Raw genomic sequence first — 24,079 nt, 5'->3', positions numbered from 1 at the left:
GGTGGAAGACTGCAATATCAGAACTGGACACTGAAAGGCCTCATGCAGAAAAACAAGGGACAATAAAGCAAAATCGTCATCACGCTGCCCTTTCACATGTCTCAAACTGACTCTAAAAGACTAAAATTCTTACAGTTGAGTATCCATTTATATCTATCTCCTGTATATGGCTCCTGTATCTGACAACAGTGATTTCAACCAAGATCATAGTTTCAGGAAATAGATGCTTGTCTACCACAAAATGTGCAGAAACTTGTTAGGGACAGCCAACTTCCCTGGCCTTGCAAACCTCAGACCAAAGTCTTCACACAGGCATCACAAGACACATACAGATGAGCCAAAGGGAGGCAGAGGTCTGGAAGAGTTTCATAGTCAGGAGATGAAAATGGTTGCTCAGGAGTCCCATGGCTTTGATTTATTTGTTAGAGTAATGACAGGAAAATGGAGACCTGCTGTTGTCAGAGTAGTACTAGAAACACAGAAACACTTTGGTAGTAAGAATACGAAATAATAAAAGACCTCTAGTGAGTAATATCTGCCCAGATCTGCAACACTTGCAAATGAGATGAAATAATTAATCCCATTTACAAAGGATTTAGAGAATTACTAATCTGTTATGAAGATTTGCCAGCAGTTCATATTTGGCCTGAAAGTGAAAGACTAAACTTTCTCAAAGTAGCTGACTTTCAATAATCATCTAAGGTCCTTGGAAACTATTATTAAGCTAAAGCCTAGTAAAATTAATACTGCTGGAAAGACCAAATTCTAATTAAAAAGAAACATTCATGTTTGCATTCTAACTAATTTCTTCCTCAATATTGCTCAGTTCTCACCCAAGAAGGAGAATGACAGGGTGTCATGGTAGATATGCTAGTCAAGGAACCCCTTGCTCTCAAAAAAGCTCAAGAGTTATTAACTACACCCATTTAACAGCATTTAAGGCTCAGAATAAACCAACTAAGACTTCGTTATGCAGTGATTAAACAACTTTTTTTGTTTTATCTGGAGCAATCAATAATACACCATTCTTAATGGTCTGTACTTTCTCTCTCTGGCTTCTTACACATCTGAAAACTATCAAAGTACTAAAGCCAGTCCTATAACAATTAAACTGAACGAATTACTGCACATTAAGGAGCAATGCATATTAGTAATCACTAATGTAGTCTGCAGTTAAATGCAATGAGAAGGAGATCTTGGGCACTTTACCTATGTGAACTGGATGAATTTAACAATCATTTATTTGCAAAATTTGGCCACCAGTGAAATCTAGATCAGAAGCATTTTGTCAGATAGAAATGATTAAAACTCATTACTTGGACTCTAGCTGCCAGGCATACTATCTCACTGTACCTTGCACAAGCACTATTATGGCTAACAATGCCATAAACAGGGTACTTTTAGTATTAAGGAAGTGTCCCACACAGTATGAAATAATGAGAGGGATATATCATTATTTTTGCAGTCATTTTTCTAATGAGGAAACGCAAGCATGATTTAAATGACTAGACCAATCCACGAGAGAAGACCCCGTCAGATGTAGGCTATGCTGGCTGGAAATGTCCCTTTGTTTCAGCCTGGTGCTCAGGTAAGTGGACCTAGATTTCTCTCTGAAGCTATTTAATATTCTTTGTATATCTTTCTCATCCAAAGCCCTCCAGAAATATCCAGAATAGCCAGAGACAGAGGAGAATAAGCAGAATATGCTGATTTCCTTTTGGATTCCAGTCACTGTTATGAGCTTGATCCACACACAGCTTTAATTTCCTATCTCCTGCTCTACATGAAGAGAAGTTGCACAACATACCTCTTCTATTGGAGTAACACAAAAGGATATTCATCTAGAGCTCTTGATCAACAGTGGGATGTATGCCCATCTGTAAAGTTGTTTACAGTCCATCTGAAAGGGGGACAGAGACCAGGACTGAATCATAGCATACAGATTCATAAACAAAGATCTAAAAATCAGTTTCCGAAGGCATAATACAAGAGCTAAGCTTACTCCCAGGAATTTGCGCAGCCAGTACTTATGCAGCAGATAACCCCAGCTGACCTTTCCAGCATTCAAAGGGTAATAGCTTTGCTGAGATGAACCAGTATTGAACAATTTTTCCAGTGTGTGTCAGGCAAAACAAACTCTCAGTTGACACCATCTCTGCATGTCTTTCTTCATCTTACGTAGCTGTTGCAGAAGCATATGAACCGAGACCAGTTGCAAGCAAATGCCATCCTGCTTTTGTTCAAATTCCACTACCTCCCTCTTTCATTATATCTGAACAATATCTTGTTCTAAACCCATCTGATGGGGGATGGGGAAAGTAATTAACCTTTAAAACTTCAGTGCTGTAGTGTAATTGGTGTCCCCTTTCTCCTTTCATGACCATCTCAAATGCACGCCATTAAAATCTCTTTAGTACATCAGAATTTATTTCTAACTTATTCAAATACAAACAATTTCAAAGACAGGTAAGATTCTCAGTGCCAGCAGTGTAGTTACTTCTTAGCTATTTGCAAACCCCAAGCACTTTAAAGCAAAAGAATTAATAGTTAACTGCCTTTGAAACCTTATGTTGCCTAGGATCTTGCTTTTATCAGATATAAGACAATGCATATATTATTACAACACAGCAATTATCTGACCTCTGGCTCAAAACAAGAAACCACTGTTTTTCTTACAAAGTCAAAGAATAAACATATTTCCCTCTGAAAGAAAAATGAAATATATACATACTGCTCAGCCTCAGTTGCATCCCCAGACACAGGCCCACCATATGCTTTCTCTGTTTTTATTACTACTATTTTTGTATTTTGGGAAATACCCAAAATAAACACTTACATCTTTGTCCTGGTAAGGTTTTGAAGTGGCAAAAGCTGACGCTACCAACTTCTGCCTATGGGGCAAATTAACAGGATCACACCATGGAAACTTCTGATCTCCTATAAATTTAAATGTATCCGCTGTGCCATATTCATAACTGTTATTTGATACGAAAGTAAACATGAGCTTCCTGACTCTGGGACACCCTCCAGAAAGTAGTTTCTGTGAAAGCTGAGTGCGCTGAGCCCAAAGGATAGTCAGTCTTTTAATATCACGCTATTACAACTCTGCTGTTGCTTGCTGAACAAAAGGGATTGGAGGAACAGGTACCTACTGAAAACTGTTCAGAGGTAAAAACCTATGTTCTCTGGCTAATATAGGTCATGCTGAACCATCTGAACTTAGGTGCTTATCTGGGGCAAATTCACGAGCTAGTCCTACATGCACAGCTCTCGTGGAGCAGGCAGCACAGTGCACTCCCCGTCGTGGGCGCAGAGTTGTAGGCGCTGCTGGTGAGCTGCATCTGCCACGAGCTCAAGCCAGTGCTGTGACTGTGCACGCACCTTCCTGACATCAGCTGGAAACGTCTGAGGAAACTCCCTCCGACACTCAGTGGCATTTACAATTGTAACCACTCCAAAGGTAGTGGAGGAAGATCATTACCATGGCTGATAGGGTGGTGGCAGCCCACAGCGGGTATTTGAATATTGGCAGTGAAGTGAAAGCTGGGCAGCAGTGGTTAAGATCTGCAATACCTCATGTTGAATGTCCCTCTTGAAGTGCAAGTTCAAAAAGATGCACCTGGCAGGGGGATACAGTTGCTCATTAGGATCATAAATGCCATATCCACAGCACTCCAATGACAGCATATTAATGTCCATATGCAAGCATCAGTGTACCTTTTAATAATCATATCTAGATCTCATACAAAGCTTTTCATTAGTTGATCTCAGAGAACACAGCAGAACACATGTCTGTCCAGGTGTAAAGAGCTAAAGTGAGTGGGCTAGATCAATGGTAGAAGCAGGAATAGAGCCTAGAGAGTCCAAGTTTCCTGTACCCCTTGCTTTCGTGCTACACGATTAACCACATTACTTCCATTATCTGGGATTTAGCTATTGGTGGCAGAAGGCTGCAGAGTTCATGTGTGCACTTACAGTTATCACCTACATCCTTCCTTTCTCATTGAAACTTCCAAAATATGCCTATGAACAGATGACTGAGCTTCACTTCTAAAGTGTTTGTCTATGGCTTAACAACTCCTTATCTGTGGTTTACAGATCCCTACCTTACCTTATCATGCGGAAGGATACCTACAGCAACCTTTTATGGAAATCCTGGGTACTTCCTCCCACTCATAACTAGGTGCATCTAGAGGGTGAGGCTATAAAATGCCTAAAACAGCTTGCACCATAGTTCTCATTTTGGGGGGCAGGGGCAGGTTCCCAGGTCCTCATGACCTCACCCTGCCTCTGCTGATAAACAGGACGTTCGGTCCAGGATCGCTCGTGGTAGGTAGGAAGGTGATCACCTCAGGTGATTTGGCAATGGACTGCAAGGTCGAAAAGGTAACTTCCCCCCGAACCCCCAACCCCATCACACAGCCTCTGAGTGAGTTCCAGAGCAGGGGGGCAGGTGGAGGGCACCAATGTCAGGCAGACATAAAGACCTTTCCACTGATGTGCCCTTTCGGTGTGCACCCCTCACAGTCCCAGCACTCGCTGCGCTGCCTGCCTTTTCGGACTGTGCTAACCCCGCTCTGCCAGTGCTCTCCGTGTCCCCCCAGTCTGCCCCCCTTTCCGCCTATCTTGCGTTTCTTTTACCAAGCCAGATGCAACTTGCCCTTCTCCATGCAAGGACAATCCACACAACTGAGGAGACAACTGCTCCCTACAGATTTACTTGCAGACCAGGGAAAACAGTCCTTTGCAGAAGGGATTTTTCAATGCTCAGTGTGATTATGCCAAAATGCCTCAGCAGATTCTCTCGTCTTCACTTCTCTGCTGAACTAATTATGTTGTTAGAGTCTGTTACTGGTGTTCTCAGGGAAGCCGTGGAATAAACTAGATAATTGAAGCCATAGAAGTGGCAAATGTCCCGTGTCCTATTCACCTGCTCTTCCTGCCCTAGGAAGGATGTGGGTTGATCTTGAGAGGAAAGACATCAGATCAGTTCTGTTTCTTTCTTCTTCCAAAATCAGCTGCTAAGTGAAATAACAAAGTGTGCACAGGAATACTAACAGAGCTTTGTTTTTCCTCCTCGTTAAAAGCCAGCAGCTGCTTAGTGTTTCACAGAGCAAGATAAGCAATGTGACATTTGTGGCCATTCACATGCATTGATTTGTTTTAGTTTATTATGTTCTCAACTGAATTTCTTAATGCTTTGGAACTGGAAAAAAGCCCAAAGAATATCAAAGTGATAAAATTGCTAGGAAGGAAAAAAAATCAAGTAAACAAATTGTGAGTTAATAGTTCTTCTATAAAGTGGCTTTGCTGACAAGAGAATTAGAGCAAGATGATCTTGGCAAGCAGGATGTTGTGTTAGCTGTGCAAACGTTTTATTTGCTCATATGCAGTCTCTTAATAATTGGGTGGGACCTTCTTTAGACATTTCATGGAGAGAATCGTTTACAGGTTGAAAAAAGATGACTTATTTTTAATTGAACAGAGTTTAAATGGAAACCTTTCAGTATTTCAGATCATTTTTGTGTTTACTTAGCTTCCATCTCCAAATCCTTTTTTGTTTTCCAGACTTTTTTTTTAATTATTTTGCCAGATTCACTTCATTGCTTCCTTTTTCAGAACAGATCTGTTTTCCCCTTTGGCACTTCTTTGTTATAAATAATTAAAGATGTGGGGGGAAAATGAGAGAGGTTGATGTCACATCCTCACGGCTTGACTTTTGTAGCTTTATAAATTTCTTGAGACCCCTTATTCTGTAGTTAGCATCTCCTGTACAGTCCCTGCAGCACTGCTCCTAGCTCCACAAGTGAGGTAAGGACACGCTTCTACAGAGCTTTGACTAAAACTTCCAGAAACAAATGCTCAGTGCCCTGAATATCATGCAGGATATGCACAAAGTCTCTAGATGGTTTCACAGTATATTTCAGCAAGCATTGCTTATGGAAAGTGTGCAAACCAAATCCCAACTTTGCAGCATCAGCATGGCTAATGTCTGCACCCTTAGCCTCTCATGCAATAAAATGCTCATCTCATCAGTCTTGGTCCAGCACCAATGCAGATTTAATGAGAACATGAAGCTGAGGGAAACCTGAAGAGATCCCATCCCCCTTCCCTTCTTCCCTTTTCCAGCATCCCCTGCTTCTGTGCTCCCACCTGGTCATGTGAGTCAATACCCACTCTGCTCCTGCACCAGCCTGCTCCCACTGTGGCTGTAGTCATTCAGTCCTGATCCAGTAAACACCTCAGCACTTGCTAGTTTGCATCCAACGCATATCACACTGAGCAGGCGTAAGCTGTACTTCTCCTTGTATCTTTGAATCAAGAAGACCAACATTTCTGAGTGTAACATAATTTATTTTCCCCATAATACAAGTCACTGGAATTAGAATGGACTGGAGACCAAATGTAAAAAATAAAAAATTGCTGCAACATTCGCAAATAAAAGAAAACCCCAAATTAGTGTAACTTCTGAACAGTACACTAGTGAGGGATTAGGCAATCACTGACTTTCATGGAAATGCTTTTGCAGCCCCTATTTCATCAATGCTCTATACAAGCTGAAATGGGCCCATATTGGCCACAGAGACGTGGAGGAGAGCATGGTTCCTGATTTGTTTATCCTTAGCTCAGAAAGTTGTTTACAGGGATATAAACTGAAGATGTTTCCAGTAATGCTGCCCTCTCAGCTATGAAAGAATTGCAGAGTCCCAGACCTCACTGAAGCTCTCTTGTTGGATCCCAGCTAATGCACTGGCCTAGCCATTTTCCAAGCTCTGTTTATAAATTCCTTGTTATAAGAGCAGTGATATACACCAAACAGTATATTTGGAGGGGATTATTGTTCTCCAAGCAAGACCATGTCATTGTCTGCAGTCAGCTTTTGGACTCATGCTTTACAATACTGTCTGAAGGATGTCAAAACAGGGCAGAAAAGTACTGCCTATCATTTCATATTATACCAAGAATGAACCTATTGATATGAAAAAGGCACAATATGTGAGCTATTTTTTACTACAATGCTACATATATGGTGCTGCACAGAGCAAAGGGACAGGAAGGGAAAAGGTTGCCTACTTTGACCCAGATTAAATACTATTTTTTCAGAAGGAACCAATGTCTGTGGCAATTTCTACTGTGACCAGAGAGAAAGTTGTAGTGATTATACATTTGTACTATGGCAGTGAACAGAGGCCCTGCCAGTGTGGGAACTGGGATGCTGGTTACTTGTCTTCTCTGCTGAAAAGTGCTTCCTTCCTCATTACAAACAAGATGCAAACAGCACTTTGATCCTCCACTAGGAAGACTCTGACTAAATAAGAAAAAAGACCATGCACTAACATAAAAATTAAGTGTACAGGCAGATGGCTTTAGCCCTATTACACTAAAGACCTTATTTTGCTGTAATTCTGGAGACTCTGAATTACTATCAAGTATGGGATAGTCCCTTTTCTTGGTGAAAAAGTTACCAGAAAATTCAGCTACCTTCTTCTTCCCCCTTTCTTGAAAAGGAAAGGTCACCTCCTCCATAAAACATTTCAGAAATGCATAATGTTATATCACTGTCAATAACCTTCTACATATTTGAGATGGACTGCCATTTCTTTCTGAATGAGCCTGCACACAGAACTCTTGTGTATTCTGTTATATTCTGATATTAATATGTGAGGTAAGCAGGTACCACCTGAAAGCAACATGCAAATACGACTTTTCCATGTTTACTTATCAAATTGTTGGCTCACCTGGCACATGTTTTCTTGGTCTTGGACTGTGAGCTCCTTGAATATGGGGCTGTTTTATGTTACTCATTTGGTTGTGTAAGTTACAGCCCTGAGTCCTGCTGGGGGTTCTTAAACCCAGAGAAATAGAGATGGATATGAAGGGTATAGCTGCCAATGCTGGCTGAGCTTTGATGCAAATGTAGCGTGTGATACTCCAAACCAGCAGTTTGAGCTCAGATAAGAACAATTCTCAGGGGAAAGAATAAAGTGTTGCTGTGCCCTACATAGGGCCGGGCACATGGACCAGATGACCTGAGGTCCTCTACCAGGCCTACTTGCTTTGCATATTCTGGGTGAAGACAGACATCCCAGAACCAGAGACAGTGTTCTTAGGAAACAGAGAGGATGTAGCTGCTTGGAGCAGATTAGCTGTTGGATACAGCTGTTTTATCTGGCATTGTGAAAGCACACGTGTGCTCGGACTTGATGTGTCCAAGACTGCCACCTTTGCCCTCTTTATTTGGTGGGAAGCGTTATTACATGCCCTAAGCTGATGTAGTTGTGTCCTGTACTGGCAAGGAATCCATTCACCTCTCAAAATTCCACCTGTTCAGAGGACAGAACAAGAAGTTAAAATAGATTATTTTCTTATGAAGTCCAGAAGATGACTTTGTGGTTGCATTCATTCGCAGTCTTCTGAATTTTCCTCTGCCCTTTCTGCCTGCTTTAATCTCCATGCACTACTGCTCTTGTTAAGGTGCAGTTTTTACTTTACAGAGTTTTCTAATGTGGGTGGTACAATTTAGCTTCTGTAACTAAATTTAGATCCATTAAGAAATTATTAGGTTTCATATATACAAAACCAGAGCTTCAAATGTTCATAAGTTCATAATGATTCATCCGCTGTTGTACATTCCTCCAAATCAGAAGTGGAAACAAGAAATACGGGGATTAATTAGTTGATGACTAGTGGAAAATAATGATTTTGCTGCTACAAGACAAAAGTCAATTGTTTTAATGTCATCTAAGTTTCACACAGACTTCCCACACCCACAGATCTCCCGCTGAAGCTTGCTGTCTGATGAATTACATTTCAAAACTAGATGAGACGTGTCTTGGAGATCATTAAGCGCATGTTTCTGCTAGGGGTATTTGACAAGTAAAAGAGTCTGAAAGGGATCAAACCAGTTACATTGATACTGTTCAACCAATTCTTTCATCAATTTTGCAAGATATGCAAAATTTGTCCCTTTGTCCCAAAATTTTGTCCCTTGGCATTTTTTTATGACTGATAGTTAAAGCTTCCAGGGTATAAAGACTGAGTTGGGCTGTCCCTTGGAAGAGGACTCATCTCATCAAACATTGGGCAGCTGTGCAGAGGTCAGCCTTTGAGCTAATCTACTCTAGGCTTCCATTGTAAATAATGGAGAAAGCACATCCAGGGTGTGATTCATCTCATCTTGAAGTGGACATCTGAAATATGCTTGAAGAATCACACACAAGAAATGTCCATTACTTTCTACTGACTATGGTGCCCATGGTGGCTAAAGCAAGCTTGGGTCTTGTACTCTGGAACTTAAGATTCTCTGTGAGAGGAAGCAGTGAGCAGAGAAACAACCATTAAATCATAATAAATCCAGTTCCAAAAAGAGTGTTCAAAATGCTAAGGTTAAATCAACAGGAGGTTGTCATTCTGAACCTGCACGTAACCAGAAGTAGCAACGCAGAAAGGAGTGAACTGCTTTGTTCATCTCAGAAGAGGTTTAAAGCAAGATCCTAACAACAATTATTTAAATGTCAGCACCATTTACTAATTTGATTAAAACATATACAGGAATTGATCTCATTGTGAATATCTTCATATTCTTCTGTGGTTGACATCTCACATGGGGATCTAGAAGGAGCAGAGGTCTGGATAATGTAATCTCTTTCATCTTATCTGACCGATAAACTGGAGGGAGAAGTACAAGTTGGAGAGATAGATGAGACTTTGAGAGGGAAGTAGCCCAGGGCCATTTTAGAACAGCATGATGATCACATTTGAACTGCTATATAGTCTGCTCCAAATGGTATACTATTGCCACACTTCAAATAGGTGGAGGGAGCTTATGCAGCAGATAAAGCTTGGAACTCTACCATTATTTCCTACATCTTTTCCTATGAAAGAGTTTTACTTCTTATCATGGTCAGATCAGTGAAGCCACAAGGTCAGTGTGCAGTACCTGCCCAAGAAATAAGGCAATATTAAGAAGGTAGTACAAATAAGATATATGTTACAGGTGTCTGAAGTGTATTGGTGGCTTCACCTTTTAAACGTTGGAGCACTTCATCAAAAAAAGTGCAGAAAAGGAAAGAGTTCAGGAAAATTTTTAAAAAATTACCTTCCTGTGAATAAGATATGAACATATGTGAAGGAGTAAAGCAGATTTCCAAGTAAGGAGGGTGCAGAAATACACAGGAAGCAAACTGGTCACCTCACTCAACTCTCTTATGTTTCTCCTGTTTTCTTTTCACAGAGTAGCAGAGAGAAGGAAAAATCACAAAGCATTGTATTTGAAGGGAAAATACTGTTTTAAAGCCAGTTTGAGTCTTGAATCTATGAAGTCTCAGTTTTGTCCCAAAACAGAATGAAAAACTAACGGAAGAAACCTTGAAATCTTCCATGAAATTGAATTCCTGTTTTCTAGCCAGTCTTGCTACCTATAACTCCTATGCCAAAGTAGGCAAAATGTTATGAATGCAAGAATGGATTGCATCCAAGTGATCAGAGGGCCAGGAGCACCTAATGAATAGCCTGCCTGAGCCAAGTGAAAAACAAGGGAGAGTTTTAATGAAAAGTCACCTGCATGTGCTCCTCTCCTCTTCCCTTTGATGTTTGGATGATGTGTTGCCCTATTAGAAATGCAGGCCAAGACAGGCTCTTTTTCACAGGCTTCAGCAGAATGAATCCAGGCCCCGCTTCTGCTGTCCAATTCCTATGCTAAAAAATGCAACAAAAGCAGTTAGCAAGTTTCACTTCTGGTGCTTCTGGGACTATACCACATCCCAGAGGATTGCTTGTGATGAAGGATTAGGAGCAGCTTTGGAAATGGACCTGCGGGAATGTAGAGGCACCATCTGAGCATGCAGGGACAGGGTTAGGAAAGCCAAAGCCCATCTCACGGTGACTCTGGTGAGGGATATGAAGGGCAACAAGAAGGGCTTCTACAGGTACATCAGCAGCAAAAAGAAGACTAGGGAAAACGAGGGCCATCTGCTGAATGGTTCAGGGGCCCTGGTGACAAAGGGCACCGAAAAGGCTGAGGTACTCAATGCGTTCTTTGCCTTGGTCTTTACTGGCAAGAGTGGATTCAGGAATCTAAGACCCCTGAGACCACTGGGAAGATGATGGAGCAAATAATCCTGGAAACCATTTCCATACATGTTTAGGACAAGAGGCTGACTGGAAGCAGTCACTATGGATTGATGAAGGGGAAATCATGCTTAACCAATCTGATAGCCTTCTATGATGAGATGGCTGGCTTGGTAAACAAGGAGAGAGCAGTGGGTATTATATATCTCAACTTCAGTAAAGCTTTCATCATTGTGTCCCATAACATTCTCATAGACAAAGTGATTAAGTACAGACTAGATAAGTGGATAGTGAGGTAGATTGAGAACTGGCTGAACTGCTGGACTCAGAGGGTTGTGTGTGTCAGCACAAAGTCCAGCTGGAGGCCAGTCACTAGTGGACTACTCCAGCAGTAGATACAAGGGCCAATGCTGTTTAACATCTTCATTAATGACCTGGATGATGTGACTGAGTGGGAAGTGCCAAGTCCTGCACCTGGGGGAGAACAACCCCATGCACCAGTATGGGCTGGGAGCCAACCACCTGGAAAGTAGCTTTGCGGAGAAGGACCTGGGGGTTGTGGTGGAAAACAAGTTGACTGTGAGCCAGCGATGTGCCCTTGAGGCAAAGGCCGATGGCCTCCTGGGTTGCATTAGGAGCAACCTTGCCAGCAGGTCAAGGGAGGTGATCTTTCCCCTCTATTCAGCACTGGTGAGCTCACATCAGTGCTGCATCCAGTTCTGGGCTCCCCAGTACAAGATAAACATGGATTTATTGGAATGAGTCCAGCAAAAGGCCACAAAGATGATTCAGGGACAGGAACATATTCCACATGAGGAGATGCTGAAAGAGCTGGGATTATTTAGCATGGAGAAGAGATGGCTCGGGGGGGATCTTATCACTGTGTATCAATCCTCTGAGGGAGGGGGAGTAAAGAAAATGGAGCCAGACTTTTCTTAGTGGTATCCAGTGAAAGGACAAGAGGTAATGGGCACAAACTGAAATACGGGAAATTCCATTTAAGCAGAAGATAAATCTTTCGTGCTGTAAGGGTGATCAAACCCTGGGAGAGATTGCCCAGAGCAGTTGTAGAGTCTCCATTCTTGGAAATATTTAAAACCTGACTGGACGAGATCCTGAGTTGACTCTGCTTTGAGCAGGAGGGTTGGACTAGATGGTCTCCAGAGGATTCTTCCAACCCCAACCATGCTCTGACTGTATGAAATGAACTGAAAGCAGTATAAGTACCTCTTGGCTGTTGATAGATTTTGCTTCCCATTACAATGGCTTAGCACCTTTGCATCTTCCACTAGAGAAGGAAAATAATCTTTCTTGGACAGGATGCAGACTGTGTCAATCACAGAAGCTGTGCAGGGAGTGCCATCAAGAACATTAAGGGAGTTATCAATATTTGACACCACTAGCTGAGAGCAAGTTTTGTTCTTTTAATCTTTCTGCTGTCTATTGTACTTCTTTGAATTAAGTGTGCTAGACTTTTGCAAAGAAAAAAAGATTTTGCTTTGGTTAGAATAGAATAGCTTTTAGTTTTTCAGGTCCTATGACCTGCAAATGACCTACTTAACAAAAGTGACTGGATTCTATTCAGGTTATTACAGAGTGGGCTGCACATGACAGCTAAGTGTTATGTTATTTTAATTTTAAAAAGTGTGTCACTTTTTGCTTTGCAAAAGTGGATCACTCTTCAAAGAAGATGGGTTGGACTTTTGACTATGATCCCTTTTTTACAGGCATGAATCAGTCCCAAACCATTAGATCTTATGGATGCTTTAAATTCTACCATTTCAAAGATAGAATGCAATTATTTGACTAGATACATTACCTATGACCTCTCTGTTGCTTCTAAATACTCTTTTTGGTAAAAGAGACCTTGCTGCAGATGATTAAGTTATATCAAGGCAATATAGATGCAACAGAGTAAAGAATTAGATTTTGCATTTCATTAACTAGCTTCCCAGCTGCCTAGTCTCCCACTAAAGGATTCCTGTTAAGTCAGCTGATAAATATCAGAATAATTCCAGAGCTTTGAAAAACTGAGAAGACACACCTGGCAACAAAACTCTCTAAATTTATAAGAGAATTAAAGTTATGAGCTGTTATTTTAAAATTTGCCTGCTCCCACTTCAGTAATGCAGCTTTAGTGCCAAAAGAGAGGGATTATAAAGTTAGATGTCTAAAAAAGACATGATTTAATAATCATATGTGGAAGAAATAATGGAGACATATTTCTTTACCTCACCCAGATACAGATTCCCAGTCTGGGTCCTATTTTGGCAAATAACTGACACATATTTAATATAACAATTTCCTTCTCCTTCGTTTTCCTGCTTAATTCTGCCTAATCATAGTCAGGGTGCAGAAGTTTTCTCTAGACAAATCCATAGTCCAACCATAGTCCATTACACCTGACTAGCTTCCACTGAGACTATCTGCTGTTTTTTTATACTATATTATCTTAGAGAAATATCAGAATAAGTCTATTTGAAGAAAAGTATTGACATTAAAGACGGGAGTTTAAAGCTTGATACTGTTCGTCTTCCATGTGGTGAAGTTTCACAGGTGAGCAGTCTGTGCAGAGAAAGTTTTCAGGGGGGGATCTAGTAGTTAACAAAAATACCTCCTAACTTAAACCCTTGTTTTGCGTGCGAGATTAAAGGTGTTCCCTCACAATGCAGTCTCTGGAGAATCTCTGTGTTCTGTATCTTCTCAGAAGCACTAGGGGAGAGAAGAGTAAAGCATGTACTTATTGAGAGTTTCAGTAGCTGGGGCAGAAGTTGGTTAGTTTGATACCCACTCTGGAATGAGCTGTCTGCAACCGGTTGCACTGGGACAGTCTGACGCTCTTCATTGGATTATAATACGGACAAGTGCAACAACTTTTACAAAACTGAAAAAAGTCTAGCTTTTGTAGGATTTATTGTCACTACTCATACTTCCAGTGTTGAGCAATGACCATAAAAGTCAGCAGCTCTGACCTGTTTCCCCTGTAGGCCTCAAAACTCGGTAGGAAACAGGCTGGGTTTGTTCATTTCTGCAGGTGGAGTTTCAAATTCAGAAAGGAAAATCAATGGTGTGCCTTCTTCACAGTGGAAAGGCTTAAACAAACAAATACAAATAGATACAAAACACAAATCATTTGGCATTAGAAAGGAGAGCTAGTTTTTCCTCTGTATACTGGTACAATAGATTTTTGCTGACTAATGGAATTTAGACTTTACTGAAGCTCTGCCAAGCAAATATGGGTCTTCTGAAAGTCACAAGATCCTTTTTCCCAGGAAGACTTCCCACGTCAGACTGTTGGAACCAACTAGGGTGGAGGAAAACACATGGAAGAACTGGGAATGTGAGTGTCTGGAAAGGGCACTCCAAGCAGACAGAAACTACTTTTGAAAGAGGAGGAGGAAGGTGTGTTACCTGGCCAAGGAGCCTGGTACGGGAGAAAGGATCTCAGTTCCTCAAAAACTCAGTCCTCACTGTGGGACTCACTCTGAAGCAGCTGATTGTCCACACCATCCTCTCCAAGCAGGAATCATCAGCCACTGAGATATCCCTGGCAAAAGCATCTGTAGCGGGGGACAACATGGGAGTCTCCCTAAGACAGAGGCAGGCAGTACAGGCAAATGACCAGAGAGGGATGGACACCAGCATCTTTCCCCTCCTCCCAACCTTTGGCTTCTGCCCACGGGCATAAAAGCAGCATTAAGCCCTGGGACAGCAGAATCCCACAGAGCCACAGTTTTGGCTGCACTCCCTCTGCCAGACCTGCCCCAGGGGTGTGACTCTTCCAGAAGTAAAAGCACACCTTAAGTATGACTTAGAGTAGCTAGCAGACACAGAGATGTCTTTAAATTGAAAGTGACTTTAAATGAAATGGATTTAACAGGAAGAAGAGCTTGACACAAAACCCAGAAAAAGTGTTTGGTTACTGTCAAGTTCTCGAGGGTCAAAATGGTCATAAGCTCTGCAGCCAAATTCTGCTTAAAATTATGCCCATATACCCTAAACTGCTGCACGCACCTCGCAGAGCAAGGAGTGAAGTGAATCCTGGACTTCCTGTTTCAGCCCTGTCTAAGAGGAATTATTTCTATAGCTATCAGCACTTAAACCATAACGGAGGTAAATGCCTTTTAATGGTAAACATATATGTACATATGTGTGCAAACACTACAACTTACTTCTTTTAGTCAGAAAAAGAAAGGCCTGTGCCTTCTGAAAACCTCTTCTGGAACATGCACATGATCTCCAGCCTATGGCAAATCTCCCACACTCACTGGGAGATGGTTGCAGGAAGGAACAAAATTAGATCTGAAACCAAACGTTCTCCATTTTGGCACGACTGACTTACCATTATGTAACCAGCTTGGGTACAGCACCTTTTCCCAGCATATGTTTTCTGAGGGTCAGGATGCTCTGCTGGGTTAGGTTCCCACTCACAAGACCACAAGGCAGCGGTGAAAGGACTGGTGTGAAGCTTGTGTTGGTAGTCCCTTTGAAACCAAAATAGGGATACTGATTACATGAGTCTCCTTTCCCTCGGGCAGCAGGGTGGGGAAATGATAAAAAGTGCCAGGAGCAAGAACTTGGAAAAACTGGATATAGCCAGAGTTTTGCTTTTGAGAAAGAAAGAAAAAAAAAAGGCCTTGGGCTATTAAGTGCCACTGCATTTAGTCCTGCCAGGATCTGATACATGCCATGTATTCAAACTCTTACAAGTATGAAAACATAAAATGAGGGTAAGTCACCTTTTTCTTGCTGCTCCTGTCCTACCTATTACTCTTGATGACCAGCTTCACTTTCAGGAGGACATTAGCTTCCATTTCCCAGACTTGCCCCAAAGCTATATGGATGCCAGATTTAATATACCTCATTCTTGTTTGCAAATATGGCCGTAACACCAGATGAGCATATCTGACTCTTACAAATAAACCCCTTGGAAAGGCATTTTTCCCTCATACTTCTAAGGTCGCCACTAGCACTCTGTCATAATTACAGCGTCACAGAGGTGGCTCTGGTTTCTGCTCTGTTTTTTTCCTCCTGCTGCTGTAGAGCAGGATGTAGCCGCCTCTGAGGCTTTGGGATTTTGTGCTTTCTCAATTTATGGCTTCCCCCAGGCTGCTCTGCATTTCAGGGCCATCCAGACCTTCCTAAGCAGTGGCAGATGCAATCTCCCTTCCAACTGGAGGGCTTGAAATAGCTCTATACTGCCAAAAGCATCCTTTAAAATGCCCTGCATGAGTCAGAAGTGCTGGACAGAACGTTTCAGTTTGTGAAAGGAATAACACTGCTCCCCGCAACAAGGCACTAGTCCCATGATATACTTAATGCCCAGGGACGAAATACAAGAAGGGAGAGCATCAAAGCTCATCTATTTTCAGATTTCAGGTACTTCTTGAGAAGTTCTCCAGCTTCCTTGTCATTATGCAGCAGAAGCGCGCTGCGGTCCTGCCTGGCCCCTGGCCGGGGAGCTGCCTGCTGGCCCCAGCCCTCCTGCCCAGGAGCATTCTCAACCACTGAAGTCAATGCAATTGCAGGCTTTCATCACCTCCGGGGGCAGACGGTCACATATAGGAGTCACATGGGAACAGGGCACATTTCACATGCATCCTTCATGCTGCGCAGAGTCCCAGTTCCTCTGGGAAGCTCAGTGGCAGCATATGTCAACCATACCTTTGCAAAGACAGAGACAGCTGCAGTTTGCAATGATACAAAAGTGTTTTACAAGTAGCTGCATTTTAAACATATTTAGCCTGAGTTTACTGGCATCTGTGAGCTAAGAAGGATATGGTATGTAAGCGCACCCTGGACCCCACAGTACACTTGAATTTTTAAAAAAATTCTGATTTTTTTTCTAAACACTCTCAATAATAACAAAAAGAAACCCCCAAACTACTGTTCTTACTTGCAGAGATAAAAAAAAAATGTTGCAAAAGCATTTTGCAAATACTGAAAACTCTAGACTAAATTGTTTGGTAAGACCTAAAGCCGTCAGTGCACTCAAAGAAATAGACTCTGCGATTATCACTCATTAACCACCACCTAACAGTTGGGAGCCAGTTGGAGAGGGTTTAGCATGAATGTAAATGAGGAGGGAGGGATATACGGGAATGAGGTTGTGTAGCATATTTGTTTTGTTTTGACTTCTTTCCAGACATATTGCAGTTTACATAAATATTTGAAGGTTGGATCAGACAGGATTTGCAGCACAATAGTATTAGGAATGCCTTTGCAAAAACTTTGATATGTTCTAAATTAGTCCTGAGGAGGGAGAGGGCAAAAGAAGCTTTTTCAATGTATACATTTGAGCACCACTCAGGATTTAATCATTTACAGACCAGAATGACTGACTTCCCTGCCAGTTTCTCCTTTTTTTGTGTCCCCTCCCTCTCTGTGACATGATTAGAAAGTGAACTGCATTTCTTAGATGACTGACACTATCTAAAACTCTTTGCACAAAGAAAGATGCTTGCCAAGGGACAGAGTTGAGCGGTGCACATGGGATGTCACATTACAAGCGGCCTTTCGCTGACCTCGAGTTTTGGCCGCAGAGGGTTAAAGCTGCCTTTTGGCGTTTGTGCGTATCTGCGTGGTCCCCCGGGTGTGTCGGAAAGGCGGGGGGACCCACCCTGCGCGCGGCGGCTTCCTGCGGGGCTGGAGGCTCTCCCGGTCGGTGCCTGCTGGAGGCAGCGGCCAGGGAGCCTGGCACGGGGAAGGCTCTGGGTAGTCTTTAGAGCGGCTGAGCTTCCAAGTGGGCAAAAAGCTCTTTGAGGAAGGGCACTTGGAAGTAGTGGGAGGTAGAGCAGGAGCAAGACACTTGGAGCTGACCGCTGCAAGGGTGAAATGTGTGATGAGAGTCTTGCAAAAGCAGAATGTTCTTTTTTATCTTATTTGCAGCTATGCCTCTCTGGAGCAGCTCTGCAGAAATCAGTAGAGGTATTCTGGATTTATGCAGGGGTAAAGGAGATAATGATCTGACCCCAAAGCTTAAAAAGCGTTTTCTCAGACTTGCTCGGGTCAGATTTCCCCCAGCTCTATATTGCCAGTTTAAAATGGATTTTCAGATACATCCTGTTGAATAAGAAGTACATTTTTATTTAAAGCATCTTTTAAATTAGACAGTGTTCGTTAAATAAAAGAAAAAGGCGAAATGTAAGAGCCTGTTACTGAGTAAAGCAGGAAAGGACTTCAGAGTGAGATTTGATTGTTTACATTCAATGAAAGGAAAAGTCTGATCTGGAGTGCTCAGATTTAATCTTGGTGCAGATTAAAATGGTGCTATTGTGTTCTGCTGGGCTGTTTGGAAAGGTGAAGTGAGGCTTTCCTAGGACTGTGCCACTGCAGTATTTAGATGAGATTTACATGCAGTCACACCAAACAGTCATATAAACTTGCATAGTCAAGGTTCTCTGGCGTGAGCAATGCTAGCATTGTCTTTAATGTTTTGAATTTTTACCTGCTGCTGTAAATCACCTCTGAACATGCTTGTATTTGCTGGGTTTGTCTAGCCACTTCCTAACGTTTCCTGTTTCTCCTGCCTGGCTGCAAAAGTCAGTTGTACTGTCCCACAGATGTATTTTCTTTTGGGGGAGGGGGGCTCTGCAGTGGAGTCATTGCTACCGTACTTGCCCCTTCTTATCTGTGTATTTAGGCAGCGCATGCAGCCATTAGCAGAAACAGACTTAATAATGAGATTGGTGGCGGTAATCCTTCAGGACGAGCATAAACACATGCTGACTTAGTGCAGTAGATTTCCACTCAAAAAGAAGGACTCAGGATTTGATTCATAAGAAAACACAAATATACTCAGTTAATGCTTTCCTGTTACCGTTTTGTATATATACATGACATGAGGCAAGACACTGTAGTATGAGAGGGAGAGAGCTGTTTCATTTAGCAACCCACTAAGCCTAACATATATTTGGGGGTGAGGCAGCAAGTTAAAATATATGTGGTGGATAGCAGATCCGTGTTTCTGATGAACTATCTACGCTGTGAAATGTGATGGGGGAATATGTATTCCCACAGCTAAGATGGTACAGTAAGATTCTTTGCACTGACAGAACTGATGTTTTCTGAGATCAAAGCTACGAGCTAGGAGTTCTGAAGTTGTGACCATGGCTCAGATGGTCCTTTCCTGCCACTTGGAGCAAGATTTTTAATACTCAATGGTGTCGTTTCTCTCTCTGTAACATGGGGTTTCAGCTTCTACCACCTTGGGAGGGTTCATTCAAAATTTTACTAAAATGTTTGAAAACGAAAGCACTGTTATTGGCAAAGCAGGTGGTAAAATGATGTAGCAGCACCTCTGCACTTTACAAGAGGTGACAGGCTAAAGGTGGTACGGCGCTCAGAGGCTATGGGAGAGGGCACTGCACGTGTGGGCACAGACAGCAGCACCGCTGGAAGGGCATTCCTTCCCCTGGGTACAACACCACTAACCAGAATATGTGCTTCAACAGACTATTGAAAAATGAGTGTATACACCCCAGGCCTGGATTTTCATGTATCCTACGCATGGCTTTATCCTTCTGGTTGGCTCTGAAAGAAAGAGTTTACTGATGTAGAGTAGGTTAACCCTGTCTATTCCTGCCTGCCAAAGTTCACTTTCTTTCAAAGGAAGGAGGGAACATCAGAGCAGATCTCTCTCTGATCATCTTTTGTTTTTTAAGACTTCTGATACATAGAATTCTTTTTTTTATAGCATGGAGCATAACCACCAGTTCTGTTATGGCTCAGACCAGAACACACAGGGAAGAACATCTGCTTCAAAAAGGACTAGGGTTATCCTTGGAGGTTAAGACAGAAAAAAATCAAGTGGAGATACCTTCTCAGTTTTCTCCCCATAGCAATAAAGAAAAGGAAAAGAAAAGGCAGCTATTGCCTGACGTTTCAGATCTTTGTTTCATCAAAATGACCTTTAAAAGAAATAACAAGGAGAGGAAAAGTGCAATCCAAAATGAGCAGATTTCATTTTGGTTGAAGTACATTTATGTGTTCAGCACTTGAGAATGCAGCTAGAAGCTGGATTATGATGAATGTCCAATCCAAAGTGGACCTGAGAGGAAACATTTGAAAAACACACTAGTCCAAACTAATATTAGCTGGACTGGGAAATTCTACACCTGAGACAAAAGAAAGGACCTAATCTAAAACTTGCAGGTCAAGTCAGAGTTGACCTAGTACTCTGTTTCCATTTTTGTTTTAGTTTAGCAATATCTTCATCGGATAGTGAGCAGGTCAAGTCTCCAAAGAGCTCATAACTTTGCTCTGGATTTTGCCACCTGCATCCTGTCAAAAGATGTCACATCAAGTCAGACTTCACAAGGGCAACAGAAGGACCAAGTGCCCAGGCGCGATTTCATCCAGCAGAGAGAGAGATCCAGGGCCGACAGAAATTCTCCAAAGTGCCTGCCCGCAGCTCAGAACAACAGTAATAAAATTGAAGATGGGAGGGAGGAGCCTAGCAGCTGCTGAGCTGACTCATTACATAATGACCATTCCCTGCACTTTTATAAGTTTGTCTGATCCTCAGCCCAGCTTCAAGAAGTTCCTCACATATGTTGTATCCCAAGTATCCATTTCTGCCATGCTTTGATTTTCTTTTCATGTGTGCTGTGAATATATAAACACATCTCTCAGGCAGTTTCACATCAAGTGAAACCAGAGAGAAAATAGATATTAAACTTAATTATTTGTTATAAGGCTTTTAGCCAGACTCCTTTTTGACACCCACTGTGTGCTGAGCAGGAGGGAGGCTCCCTTGTCCCTAGCTGATATTGGCAGCTGATGTTCCACGTGGCCTAAGATGCAGCAGCAAAACTGTGACCTGAGTTAGTCAAGGGAAATTAAAAGGGAGGCAGATTTTTTTGATTAATCCTAGATGGCCAAATTTTTAATTCTCTTTTCTTTCAGGACTTGTTCCTACAATATCCCCATCCCATGTATAGATCTTTGCCCACCTCTGACGATTCCAGCTGTGTCGACATGGGAAGTTCCAAGGAAAAGTCCCTTTTTGTGCTTTTGTTGACAATGTTCATGTGAAACTAAAAACATGGCCAATTTTCCCTTTCATGCAGATTTTTCATACTCTCTCACTTAGGATCATTCCTCATGTGAGATTTAATGAAGAAACAAACTCTCAACAAACATTTAATTTCAGGCACACGCTTCAATTTTATTGACTTCTGTAGGACCTAAGTACACACAGCAAAGCATCTGGTGCAGACAAATGCCAAGGGTAGAACAAAGAAATAGGTGGATTGTGGATATGATCAGTTATGTGAAATCCTACAGTCTTTTACTGAATTAGAGCCTCAGTGTTTGGTAATTTTTACCTTGCCTTCCTCTTTTTATTTTGTTCTAAAGGGCACAGTATAGATACATTTTAATTGCATGCTTTGTTATATCCAAATATTTGCTGCTGCTAGCCACATTCCTCTCTTCCCATTGAGAGATAACACCCACTTCCATACTCTTCCTACATCTGGAAACCCCCACAGATGTTTGCTCTGTAAAACCACCCTCTGTTCCAGCAGCAGAGCGCCTGTAGCTACACTAAGAATCATAAATTAAAATAACCTAGGAAGGCCAATGCACGTGGAAAGCGCTGCAGAAGCAGGGAAATAATCCTCTGCAGAGATGTGAATGCTTTCATTATGATGAAATAGATTCTGTAGCCAATTTATCTAAACACTGTTGTGCTTTTCAGTACTCAAAGAACAACAGATATTCAGTTAAAATCACTTTTTTTAAAAAATGAGCGAATAAAAATGCTGCAGGTTGCTCAAAGGATTGAAAAGGTGCACCTAAACTCTCTGAAAAGCCAGAGCCCTGGGTCTACAGTGCATCTGAAATTCAAGGTCTACCTAAAGGTGTCAAAATACAACTGCAGGCATCTAACAGGAGGCAACAAAATTTGTATGATGGCTATTGGGCCAGCATAGTCCTGGTGCATTTTTATCTGACATGGGTCTAAACCAGAATCCCCCACTCTTGCTATTGCACTTGAGAGCATCTGTTCCCCTTTCTTTCTTCCTAGTGCTGAGCTGGGTCGAAGTGGACTGGCTTTTTTGTCCTGGACTGGCTTTCAGTGTGGCCCGAGACAGTAGCAGTCTCAGGAGAGCCCAAGAACCCACCGTCTTCTCACTGTTTGGAGCTAAACCCTCGCAAGGGTCTCTGTGAGATTTTGACACCACCAGAACTGAATCTCAACCTTGAAATGATTTTGTATCCAGAGTCTGGAGTCAGACTTGGGATCCTTACACCATCTGTAGACAATGTTCAACCAAAAAGCAAAAAATGTGGAATCTTTCCTCAAACTGCTTACCTAGCAATACATTTCACAGGAATGCTGCAAGTGTGAAGCCTGGATTACACTGGTTAATCAAACACCCCAGAAAGGGGCATTTCGCTTTGAAGATACACAGAAGATGACATACCTGCTCTGAAGAGTTCAAAGCCGCACGTAGAGAAAAGCAGCAAGAGGAGCCAAAGCATGATTATCAGTTGCTTAAAAATCCTGTATTGCTATGCTTGTTGTTTATGTTGTTGCCTTAACTGTAAAATGGGGATAATATTTCTCTCTACATTATAAATTGATTTTATAATTAATTTTATGATTGAATTGATGGGGAAAAAGGTACTATAAAATAATATTTTGCGCATCTAATCTCTGACAGGATACACAAGCAAATGACAAAACCAAAAGGAATTTACATGGCTTAGACCTTTGTTTCATGTTGAAAGACTGTGAGTGCAGAGATTTTTGTGCCTAACTCCAATTAATATGCAATTTCACTATAGGATTTTAAAGATATCTCCTTCTGTGAGTCACATTTGGGTATTTTTACCCTGGCTATGTTTGCTTTCACAAAAACAGTCACAATAAACCTTCCATACTGCCAAATAGCTCTTCAACAAGAGCCACTGAAATCAAGACACACAAAGAAGTCAGATATATTTATCCTGTGCAGCAGTTCTCCTGTTTCTCATAGGCTTGTATAAAACAAAACATTTCCAGCCTTGGTATTCTGCTACTGTCATCTCTTTCTGTTGAAAGAAGAGCAAGACAGCATTTGCGTGTATTACTTCTATGACTTACATTACAGTAGGATCAGTTTGCTTTAAAACAAGCTGTGTGACACTGTACAAAAATAGAGGTTATAGTTACTTCTGCAATGCCACAACCATGCTTAGGGTCCCAGTAGTTTAGGTACTGGGGTATCATAATCATCTGGAATATCATGGCACTCAGTTGGATTATTATGCCCTACCAAAAAGGGATAAAAATACACCCTAACTTCACTGTAGATATATCTGCTTTGGAATTGGTCTCTGCTCTGGAAACAATTGAATACAAAGTGGTAATGAGAAAGGAGTATTTTATCTTCCATTTTCCAAGTGGGGACTGGGAGATTTGGCTCCTAATCCAGAGCTCATTGACTCAATGACAACCCTTCCAAGTGACTTGCTGAAGGTCATCCAAGGAACTTTTCACAGTATTAATCAAAAGCCTGTCCTCACTGCAGAGTAAAGAGCTTACAAGAAGAGAAGAAAGACACACTTGACATGCTGCATCTTTTTTCCTACAAGCTCCAGAACATCTCACACTTATGCAAGCCAGGAGTAAGTTTTATATTACACTGTTTGTCAAAAGCTGTTGGGGTTCAAGTCAAGGCTTGTATGCAAAAACTCTCTTTTCTCTTAACAGTGTAGCCTCTCCCATTATCAGATGAACAAACAGATTATGATGTTTTAGGCAGGATCCACACAAAAGGGCTTTGGATTTAACAGCTTCTCTTCTAGTCATGTCTGATCATGTCTTTCAAGTACATACATTGCAGTATAAAATGTCAAACAGACACACATAGAAAATATAATCTAGCCATTTTCACATGGAAGGACCTTGGGCCTGAAAAATGCCAAAAAGTGTTTTGTTTATATTCTTCTTCTTTTTCATTCTTTTCACTTCTGGGAGAATGGAACCTGCCTTCTAGATCACCAAAACTGTGTCCTA

General features: G+C 41.8%; 1 long non-coding RNA gene across 1 annotated transcript; it reads left to right on the top strand.

The window, feature by feature from the left end:
• Nucleotides 1–23,026, top strand: LOC135324386 (uncharacterized). The gene is made up of 3 exons (XR_010385727.1): nt 1–134; nt 1,466–1,588; nt 22,103–23,026. It is a non-coding gene; the product is annotated as an uncharacterized LOC135324386 (long non-coding RNA).
• Nucleotides 23,027–24,079: the final 1,053 nt, after the last annotated feature.

The sequence above is a fragment of the Dromaius novaehollandiae genome, chromosome W (assembly GCF_036370855.1).
Source record: "Dromaius novaehollandiae isolate bDroNov1 chromosome W, bDroNov1.hap1, whole genome shotgun sequence".
Lineage (NCBI taxonomy): Eukaryota > Metazoa > Chordata > Aves > Casuariiformes > Dromaiidae > Dromaius > Dromaius novaehollandiae.
This window is presented reverse-complemented; position numbering and strand designations above follow the sequence as displayed.